The following is an 11,052-nucleotide window of genomic DNA, read 5'->3' as shown; positions in this document are numbered from 1 at the left end:
ATCAAACAAGATGATTTTTTTATATATTTTTAATCTTTCTAATTCATTTTGTAAATAAAAATATTATCTATTTTTTCTATATTTTTAAAATATCTAAATATATATATGTTTATTTTTAATTTAAAAATGATTTTTATAAATTATAAAATACCTTTTAATTATCTTAAAGTTAGTACCAAGATTTAATCATTCACCAAGACACATAATTTAATGCTCATTAAATTTCACAAATAAAAACCATTGAAACTAAACTTTGACATTTACACCATAATAATAATTTTTTCAATGAACATATTATGTGTTTTTTAAATTGCAAATCTCTATGTTGATTCACATAGTTGTGCATTTTTCCTATAGTAAGCCAAAGGTGCCTATTGCTAAAGACTTTCGATTGCATTTCTCCCATAGGATTTATGTAGAGGTGAAAGTCAAAATTAGAACTTCAGCACGAATTTCAAAAAGTTGTAAAAGTGACTTTAGAGTCAAGGAAGGCTGCCCTTTATCCCCTATCCGTTTTTGTTTATATATTGACACATTGGAAGAGTGGCTAAATTTGCAAGGTGGGGATGGTGTTTGGTTGGGGAGTTTATGATAAAGATTCTTTTAAATGTTGATGATCTTGTATTGATTGCTAAATCAGCCCATGGATTGTAGATGCACCTATATTCCCTTGAGAATTTTTGTAAAGTAATGGGGATGCAAGTCAATACCAGTAAGACCAAAATAATGATTTTCTCTAATAAAAGGAAGCAAAGCTGGCATAAGTTCTTCTTTCAAGGCAAAATTCTTGAAGAAGTAAATGAATACAAGTGCCTCGGGATCGATTTCAACAACAAGCTTATTAGGGAGGACTGCAGAAAGAAGAGAATTTTAGGAAGGTGGAAAGCATTATATGCACTTCAAAACAGATGTAGAGAGGCAAAGTTATGGGATTGGAAAATAATTAAAGTGCTTTTTGGACTCCTAGTTTGTCCAATGATATTATATGGTTGTGAATTGTGGGCTAGTAGCATCCCTATTTCAAATTGGAAACAAATTGAGAAAATCCAAAAACGCTTGATCATGACCAAGTTCAAAATAAAAAGTTTGGTTCCTTATGAGATAATGTTGAGTGAAACAGGAGAAGCTCACATTGAAGCAATTTCCATGGTGCATCTATCTAAAAAGAATTGAGCAAATGGGAGCAGGTAGATGGCTGAAATTTATCTTCAATGAAGGCATGAGTGAAAGAAAGAAAACATGGATGAGACAAAACAACAAATGGATGCAAAAATGGAATATTTACCTCAATGCATGTCCCACAAATAGCAAGGAGTTAAAGAATTTTGTTATGGATAAGTTTGGTAAGCGTATGTGGGGAAAAGGGTTTGGTAGAATAGGGTTTGGTAGAATGAAGAAGTACTATGTTCGGGAATTCAATCCCTCTTGTGATCTTTAGCAAAAAGAGTACATTGGAGCTAGCATTCCATGGAGAGAAAAGATTCTTATTTCTCAGTTAAGAATTAACTCACATCAACTTCAGTGTGAAACAAGATGGTGGAAGAGACCTAAAGAATCTTGGGAAGAACGAGTGTGTACTTTTTGCACTTTTGGGGTAGTGGAATCGGAAAAATATTCCATTTTGGAATGTGATGCTTTCAGACACATTATGGATAGTTATGGCGGTATATTAGCATCAATTACTTGGCATTATCTTTTCAATAAGAGAACTATTAGAAGGTTGAGTCAACTCATCATCAATTTGAGTAAGAAAATTATTGAATTGCAAAAGACAAAAAATAAAGACGCTAATAATCCCGTAAACTATTTTTAATCTCGTAAACATTAAAATTAAATATCAATATCATAATACCATATAATAAGCCAAACCACCTATTGCTCAATAATTTCCATTAGGAATAAGCGCTCTGTGGATGCTTGCAATTCAGGTAACTTCATCAGAATGAAAATCCTTTCAATTACCATTTCCCTTTTCTGGGATATATTTTTCTATTTTCTTTGTTATCTTAATTTCGTAGCCGATAAAATGTGTGCATGTCCGACACCGTGTTGATTATCATTCCTTCTTCTTTGGGACATTCTACTCTTTTCTCGGTTACATTAATCTAATATCACGTGACACATTTTTTCGGTGTATGTACTACACCTTGGGTCGATGTACTCGACAAAAGGTCCATTGCATCTCATGAAATACACCACTCCCCTCTGAAGTACCTCGCATTATGATCGTATGTCACAAATCACATCGAAATGCAAGCATGTCAACCCATTGGTGGCAGAATTATGACTACATAATAAGGCCTCAAGCTAGTTAACCAATCATTTCTATAATGTTAACGTTATAACATCGGCGTTTAATTTTTTGGCAACGGTCAAATTAATTGAATGTCAACGCATCTGTGAATGTGTTATACCCTACTACCTCAACGATAATAAGACACATCAATAATTATAATATTGTTCTAAAAAGTTAATTTATATGGATACTATTTATCATACTTATAAATATATATATAAAAAATTAGTTAATATTATTTATTTATTTTAATTCAGAAACTATATTAATAATAGGTAGTAATATAATAAATATAATATTATATATATATATATATTTAAAATATATTTTATTATGTTATTAGGTGTGTTTATTTTGAAATAGTGTTTGGATAATTTTAATTTAATTACCAATAATTATTAATTACAATGATAGAGATTTTAAAATAGTTTTAATAGTAGTCACATATCAAAGGTAGAGATTTATCTCAAAATGGTGGTTATGCCCTTTCTACTTAAATTGATTAATTAAAAAGAAATGTGATATGAACAAGTGTCATATGAAATGACCTATGGTCTTTTCGGCGTGTGATATTGATAAGACATGGTATTGCCCCATTTTATTGTAATAAAACCTATTTCTCCATGGTAAAGTGGAATGAATTTCATGGTTAAAAATCTTGTTACATATTTTTTTAAATGTATAAATTAATTCATTTTATAGATGATGATGATGTATTTGAGTGAATTTTTATTTTATATATATATATATATTAACAATATAAAATGTATAGCAAAATTGATTATTTTTATCATGGATTGATGTCTATGTGAGTTTATCATCCATTTAAATTCTTGGACTCGTAATACGTAAAAATGAAGTTACTACTTAGTTAATTTTTATGGTCAAAAGATCTTAGCTGGTGGTTTGGTGGACAATTTGTTTCCCTCGGAATTACTTGTTCTCATTACTATTAAAGAAAAATAGTTAATTTTTATGATTTATTTGTTTGTTTTGGGAATGTGAAATATATGATGTAGTAAGTGTTGATGTTTATGATTGATTCAGCTTATTCATTTTTACCAATCATTTAATTTATATGAATGTGTTGATATAATTAATGTTATTTTCTCCAAGTGGTCTTGGATAAGCATTTCCAGATATTAAGTCACTAGTTCAATTCCTCGTTTTATTTGGATGTTATTCTTGGATATAACCATGATATAACCTCACCAATACCAAACTTACAAAAGAAAACTTAATACTTATTTTTATATATTCCTGTGAAATTAAAAAATTATAATAAAATTGTTGATATGTAAAATAGACAAATAATCTCAATGCTTGCAATATCCAATATCTGTTGAAGTAAAAATGATTTTACTCAAACAAAAAAAACCCAATATCTATTGAAGTAAAAATGATTTTACTCAAAAATAAACAAAACAATATAAACAAGTGCTATGTAGTAGCTAGTCCATGTAGCTTAGTTTAAATATAGTTAAATTAAAATATAAATTATTTTACTCAAAAATAAACAAAACCGATATAAACAAGTGCTACATAGTAGCTAGTCCCTGTCGCTTAGTTTAAATATAGTTACATTAAAGTAAAGAACAATAAAAACATCAAGAAAATGGCATTGACTATTGTGTGTAATATTGGAGTATAGAATCTATCATGTAGTAAAATAATTCATTGAATTTATTGAGTATGAGTGAACTAGGTAGATTGACTATTATAGTGTGAAATTGGCCCTTGGTGTGATAATGATTAGGTTATATATATATATATATATATATATATATATATATATATTATTTTTTTTAATCATTTAATCTATCTTACTGAAAATATGTAATTATAACTAACCACTAATCACAAAATAATATTTTAAAATTTAATTTTTAATTAAATATAATCAATTTAATAATAAAAAATGAAATTTTGAAAATTAATTAGAAGTAAAAAAGCACATATAAAGAGTAATGAGATATGTAATATTTTACTGGGTAATATTTTATTTCAGTTACTAAACTTTCACCTAAATCAATGACTGAATAGGGATACGAATATGTCCCATAGACACTTGTAACAGGGCTACTACATCTGCAATAAAATCATGATACAATGCTCAAAAGCAGTATGGCAATACATGGAGAAATATAATCCAACTAAGGGGAGAGTAGAAAATGACCTTTAGTTCATCCATGAGATAATAACAATGTTGTAACATAATTCATTTTAGATGTTGTCATCATTACAAGAGACTGTAATTCTCACAAAACTGCACACCCAAATTGCAAGCTAAGCATGGGTCATAATCAAGGGCAAAACTTGAATCTAACCCCTTAGACCACTTGGATCTATTTGCTGCACACCCAAATTGCAAGCTAAGCATGGGTCATAATCAGGGGCAAAACTTGAATCTAACCCCTTAGACCACTTGGATCTATTTGTAAAAGGTTTCGAGTCTCTTAGAACGAACTTAGTATAAAAATTAAATCATCACATGTACTGTTAGCTTGTTAATCCATACAATGAGCAATAACATATTGAATGTGATTGTAGAAAAATAAATTAAAATATTGTCCAAAAATATTAAATTTCAATGTGCAAAGTTAAATTATGAAAACTTTACAATTTGTTTGGGTCAACCCCAAACTAATATGGGTTTGACCAAAAACTCAATGCAATATCGTATCTATTGTAAGGATAATAAGGTGATAATGAGAAAAAGTTGAAGATATTTACATTGATGTACTTTGAAGTTGGTATTTTTTAACGGATATACTTTGAAGATGGTTGTACTTTTGTGAATTAAAATACATTTTCTTAATTGAAAATGGAGGTTACATTTGTGAAATAAATTTATGATTGTATTTTTAAAATGTAAATATAAATGGTTCAAACTAAATAAAGTAAAAACAATTAAATTCTTAACATTAAATAATATTAAATTTTTACATTTTATAAAATTTAAAGTTAAATTTATAATAATAAAATTATTAATAATATTAAAATATTATAAAAAAAAAATTCCATCTTAATTTGTTTAATGAAAACTAAATTTAAAATAATAAAATCATTAATAACATTAAAATATTATAAAAAAATTCCCATCTTAATTTGTTTAATCAAAACTAATTTTTAAAATTACTAATCTAAAAAAAAATATTGTTAAAATTAGTATCTACATTCATCATATTAATACAGCTTGAGTGGGCCTAATGGTTAAGAGCATGTGTTTCCTCCTAAAAAGTTGCAGGTTCAAAACCAGAGGGGGTAGAGTATGTATGCCTTGCTAGACATTAGTCCGGAATTAATTAAATGAAAAACATACACTATCACCTAACATCCTTGCATAATTCTAAAGATGTAATTTTTCATGACACTGGTTTTACATATAAAATATTAAAAAAAAATTAATAAAAACATACACCACCATATAACATTATTGTATAATTCTAAGGATATAATTTTTGATGCCACTGGTCTTAAATTAATAACTAACTGGATTCATTTTAAGAAGGTAGATCATTCTGGCTGTACTGGTCAAGACCGAATAGAATAATAAAATCCCTATACAACTACCGAATAGAATAATAAAATCCCTATACAACTTGCATCAATTAATTTGTAGTGTGACAATCTGTCATGTGAGGCTTATTTAAGGAGTAGTCTATCTAGGCGGAGGAATGGCCCGGTTTCCGGCGCCGCCCGGAAAAACCTCCGGCTCCGGCCGCCGCCAATTCTTCCCGCCACCCTCCTCGAGCTCCCCAGCTCGATTCCGTGAACTTCCAAAGATTAACAAACAGGGATCTGTGGCGCAATGGTAGCGTGTTTGACTCCAGATCAAAAGGTTGCGTGTTTGATTCACGTCGGGTTCAATTTTGCGAGTTCGTTTATTTTCCGCCCAGATGAGGATTGCAGGACAACCAGATCAATTTTGCAAGTTCGTTTATTTTTCGCCCAAGATGAGGATTGCAGACAGTTTCAAGAATTTCCGGAGGACGAATGATATCTAACGACAACATCATCGGATGAAAGGATTTCTTGTTATTATATTGGGGATTGGAAATGGTGTAATTCCAGAAAAATTCGATATGGCACACGAGTGCGAATCGACCCCACGAAATCTTCCTTCCATTTTCGTTTTGGAAATGGTATTTCCTCTTTGGTTCCAGTTGTTTGAGTACTTAGTAAACTGATAACTTTAAGTCATTATAAAAGGAGTGATACAATATGAGGAAATACCATTTCCAAAACAAAAATGGAAGGAAGATTTCGTGGGGTCGATTCGCACTCGTGTGCCATATCGAATTTTTCTGGAATTACACCATTTCCAATCCCCAATATAATAACAAGAAATCCTTTCATCCGATCATGTTGTCGTTAGATATCATTCGTCCTCCGGAAATTCTTGAAACTGTCTGCAATCTTCATCTGGGCGAAAAATAAACGAACTCGCAAAATTGATCTGATTGTCCTGGCTGCAATCCTCATCTGGGCGAAAAATAAACGAACTCGCAAAATTGAACCCGACCTGAATCGAACACGCAACCTTCTGATCTGGAGTAGACGTGTTACCATTGCACCACAGATCCTTGTTTGTTAATCTTTGGAAGTTCACGGAATCGAGCTGGGTGGAGCTCGCGGCGGCGCTGGGCGGAGCTTGAGGAGGGTGGCGGAGCTGGGCGACGGCCGGAGCCGGAGGTTTTTCCGGGCGACGCCGAAACCGGGCCATTCTTCCGCCTAGATAGACTACGCCCTTATTTAATAAGATGCAGGTCGCTGTCTATTTAATAAGATCCAGCGTATTTGGAGTAAGATTTTTTTTCTAAACTTTATTCTTAAGATTTTCTGAGAATGGACGTAAGGTTTTTTTAAATTAATTTATTACGAAAAGTACATTATTTATTTGATGCGATATATTTATTATTTATGTAATTTTGGTTGGTTAATTTAGAGAATGAGCAATAAGATGTTCAAGCAAATAAAATTATTGAAAAATAAATTAAAATGTTTTCTTAAATTCAGAAATTCTATAAAAAATTTAGTCACTTGACTAAAAACCTAATACAATATTTTACAAAAGAATATAAAAAAACAAAAAAATTATCCTCTGAAATTTTTTGATCAGATGCTATTATTCACAGTTTCCCAAAGAAGAAATGAACTCTGAGAGATCAAACAATAAAATCCTACCATCGTAAACACTCTTCAAATTCTATTCAATTATTTAATGTTCACTCTTTTATCAAAGGTGAAAGATGAAACCTTTGAAAAGATGAAAGCCCATTGTGGCAGTGTAAAAGCTGTTTTAAGGAGGCTCAAACTTTAGCAAAATATAATTTTTATCACTTTAGTAACACCATTTCACATTTTTGGCCTTTTTATACAAAGATATGTTACAATTACAAAATGCTGTAATTGGATAAAAACACAGAGATTTCCAATAAGAAAAAGTAATCACAAGGAATGAAACAATTCACATGAATAGGTTATCCAAAAGAGCTATTTTTGTTAGATGGAGTGTTTTAACCCTGAGTTTTTTAGTTAAAGACATTTTGCTAATGAGGTGAAGGCTTGTTGATTATTGAGCGTTTTAGCTCTAGGTCACAAAATCAATTCTCTTCAATAATTTTGGGATCAAACCTTACTAATAAGCCGTCAGGAAATGTAATTTCCATGAAAGTAATATGTTGACACTAAAAAGACACAAACTGTTATGGCTTCAAAAGCATTTATAAGAAGCTTGTAAAGCGAGGAGAGGCAATTTAATTATTTCAGGAGGATTTACAGGGATTTCATTTTAGGCTTGTGAAGAGAGTAAAGGCAATTTAACTCTTTCAGGAGGATTTAGAGGGATTTCATTTTAGAATTTTTGGATGCAATTTGTGAAATATTTTTTTGGACGGGACTTTATTTTAGAATTTGGGATGCAATTTGTGAAAAAAAAATTGGTCAAATCCTGCTGTTTTGTATTTTAAAAAGGCTATTTTGAATATAATTCTATTGTAATTATGTTTACTTTTGAAATTTTGAGAATATGGAGGAGATGAATTATTTCGCTTTCATTAATAATTTATTTTGAAATCTACAATCTCTGAAGCAATAATTATTCAATCACTGATATTCAGTATCTGACATCTAATTTAATTTGTTGACGAAACACATAAACGAGATCTAACAACTTCGTTACAGCGTATATGTGATGATTAATATCTGCATAGGAATCATGCTCACGAGTTGGATACCACTTAATGTTGTTGTTTGGCGTCCTGAATGTGACACTTTCCATCCAAACCCGTTTTGAAAAATTTCTTGAGATATTTTCCGAAAAAAGCTCCCTGTTGGAGTCACGATTGCCGTTAACGGGGAGCCTAACACCTGATACAATGGAGGATGCTGCTCCTCTATCAATTCTTTCCTGGATAACACCACCACATCACGGGGTGGGCCGCAAAACACGGCCCATGACATTCTTGAGCGGTCCTTGTGCACCATGCCCCTGTGTTCAATGCTCTTGTATTTCCCATTGCTCAATATCTGTTCATCAAAATCCCAGTTATTAACCTCTAACAGGAATAACAATCTTCGATACATTGAATATGGTTAGGCTATTAGCCTAGTGCTATTAAGTTCCCATATATACTGTGTAATGATATTGGAATTTGACTGTTTTAAAGTGTTATTTTGGGAGGATGAAGTGGTTGGCACCATGGGTATTATCTTTTTCAGAGATAGGTCTAAATTATTCTAATAAATTACTGTAAAATGAATAATAATAATAATAATAAAATTAAAAAAGAAGGTGCGGTGTGTCAACGTACCTCCATCTGATCGGCAATATTCACAACCAGAGCACCTGGAACGCACTGGACATCAATCCAACCTCTCCATCTGATCGGCAATATTCACAACCAGAGCACCTGGAACGCACTGGACATCAATCCAACCTCCATTTTTGCGAATTTGCAGGCCTGGGGTTTGGTCATGAAGAAGAATTGTGAGGACGTTTGGATCATAATGGGGAGCCAGTCCCACCACCAGATCCGGCTGAGGACATGGTGGATAGTAGTTCATTCTTATATACAGCTGCTTCCTCTCCCCTCCTACGCTCTCGTTCAGAGAGTTTTCAGTCTCTAGGCCCAGATCACGCGACAATGACTCCATCAGCAGTTCGAATAATTTCGACACCTCTCTGCTGTATTCATCCATAGATTCCCTGCAACCACAAAATTCTTCATCAGACATCTTAGGCTCCCCTGAATCCCCATACATTCTCTATTCTCCTAATTATGATTCTCGCATATGCTGTTATTTATGCTATATTTTGGACCAACGGTTTCTACAGATAGGTCTGTTTTTTTGTCTGCACTCTCTATGTTTCAGATTTTTGGTATAGCTTCATATGCCCGTCAGTATGTACTGAACTGTTAGACATATCAAAATGCTGTACACGTTGTTGTTTTTTTTTTTTTTTTTTTTGGTATTATTGATTAATACAATCAACATACCGTTTTTCATGCTGAAAAAAGAGTATACATAGATCAAAATTTTGAAAGAAAATGAGGATATACGTAAAATCGGAGAGTTTTGTGGGCCATTTGCTCATATCCCTCAAATCAGGAGGCCAAATCCGTTAGAGTAATAGTCTCCCCAATCCAACTTAGCCTCTGAATGGGGCGAATATCCAATTTTGCTGCCATAGCCGATGGGATTCTGTGGTTCGTTAGCGTATGCTTCCTTCTCTTCAGTGGGAAGTTGAAAGAACGTCTTGCCCGCTGGTTGCACTCGAGCAATAAAACAGTCAGGGATGCCATGATTAACAATTTGGAAGAAGCCCCAATTCTCTGCAGCCCTTGAAATTTTTGCAGCGATGCTGTCATATTGATCCTTGCACATTTGGTCGTGTTTCTCAGGGCTGAATGGTAGCTGTAAGTCGATAATGGGAACTTGGAAGCTGTTAGGATCATGGTGGGATTTTTCCACCGGTCTCACGTACTGGGGTGGAACCGTTTGGATTCCACTGTCTGCCAATGTCTGCACTCGCTTAAACGCCCAATTTTCCAAAGCCATCGTCTCTCCGCACACAAGTTTATGCTGAATGTGCAATTCAGAGCTTCTCCCTGAACAGATACGGAGAGATGATAAGCGTTGAGCGGAGGGTATCTTGCTCAGCTATCTGTTGCTGTGCTATGGGAGAAAAATGAAGGTCTTTCTCTGGGTACTGTGAAGTTTCACCCCTAGGTTGTCAGACAGATTGAGGACCTTCAACGAATATAATTTTATTTTCCACCATTCAACGACATCAAACCCAAGAAATAGTATCGTCAGGCTTTCTGCTTTTCGACTTTTGTTGTTTTCCCATAAATATACCCGAGAAATAGTATGGTCAGTCTTTCTGCTTTTCGACTTTTGTTGTTTTCCCATATATATATTTGGAAAAGGTTAAATATCACATCCAAAAAATAGTATTTTGGCTTTTCAGTTTTGGTAAAGTTTTTTACATAAATATATTTAACAAATGAAAAAATGTGTGGTTTTTAATGTTAATATCATTGTCATAAAGAAAATCGATTTATGTGTTTTATCGTTTAAAAAAACATTAAGTAAATGGGGTATAGATTAGGCGATCAAATCAAGGGTCACCTCATATTTCTTTGTATACAGCTTGAGTGGGCTTAATGGTTAAGAGCATGTGTTTCCTCCTAAGAGGTCACAAGTTCAAAACTAGAGGGGGTAGAGTATGTATGCCTTCGTAGACTTAG

The 11,052-nt window shown here is 32.6% G+C and overlaps 1 pseudogene across 1 annotated transcript; it reads right to left on the bottom strand.

Annotated features, from left to right (window-relative positions):
• Nucleotides 1-8,476: 8,476 nt before the first annotated feature.
• Nucleotides 8,477-10,515, bottom strand: LOC149159319 (leucoanthocyanidin dioxygenase-like; annotated as a pseudogene). Its single transcript, XR_016261265.1, has 4 exons — nt 9,862-10,515; nt 9,238-9,506; nt 9,112-9,173; nt 8,477-8,827 (listed from the first exon to the last, which is right to left on the bottom strand). The product of XR_016261265.1 is annotated as a leucoanthocyanidin dioxygenase-like (transcript).
• Nucleotides 10,516-11,052: the final 537 nt, after the last annotated feature.

Source organism: Pinus tabuliformis, chromosome 5_2, assembly GCF_031772625.1.
Source record: "Pinus tabuliformis cultivar Carrire ecotype Pingquan chromosome 5_2, CPIR1, whole genome shotgun sequence".
NCBI classification, from domain to species: Eukaryota; Viridiplantae; Streptophyta; class Pinopsida; order Pinales; family Pinaceae; genus Pinus; species Pinus tabuliformis.
Note: the sequence above shows the minus strand (reverse complement) of the source record. Positions and strands in the feature narration are given on the sequence as shown.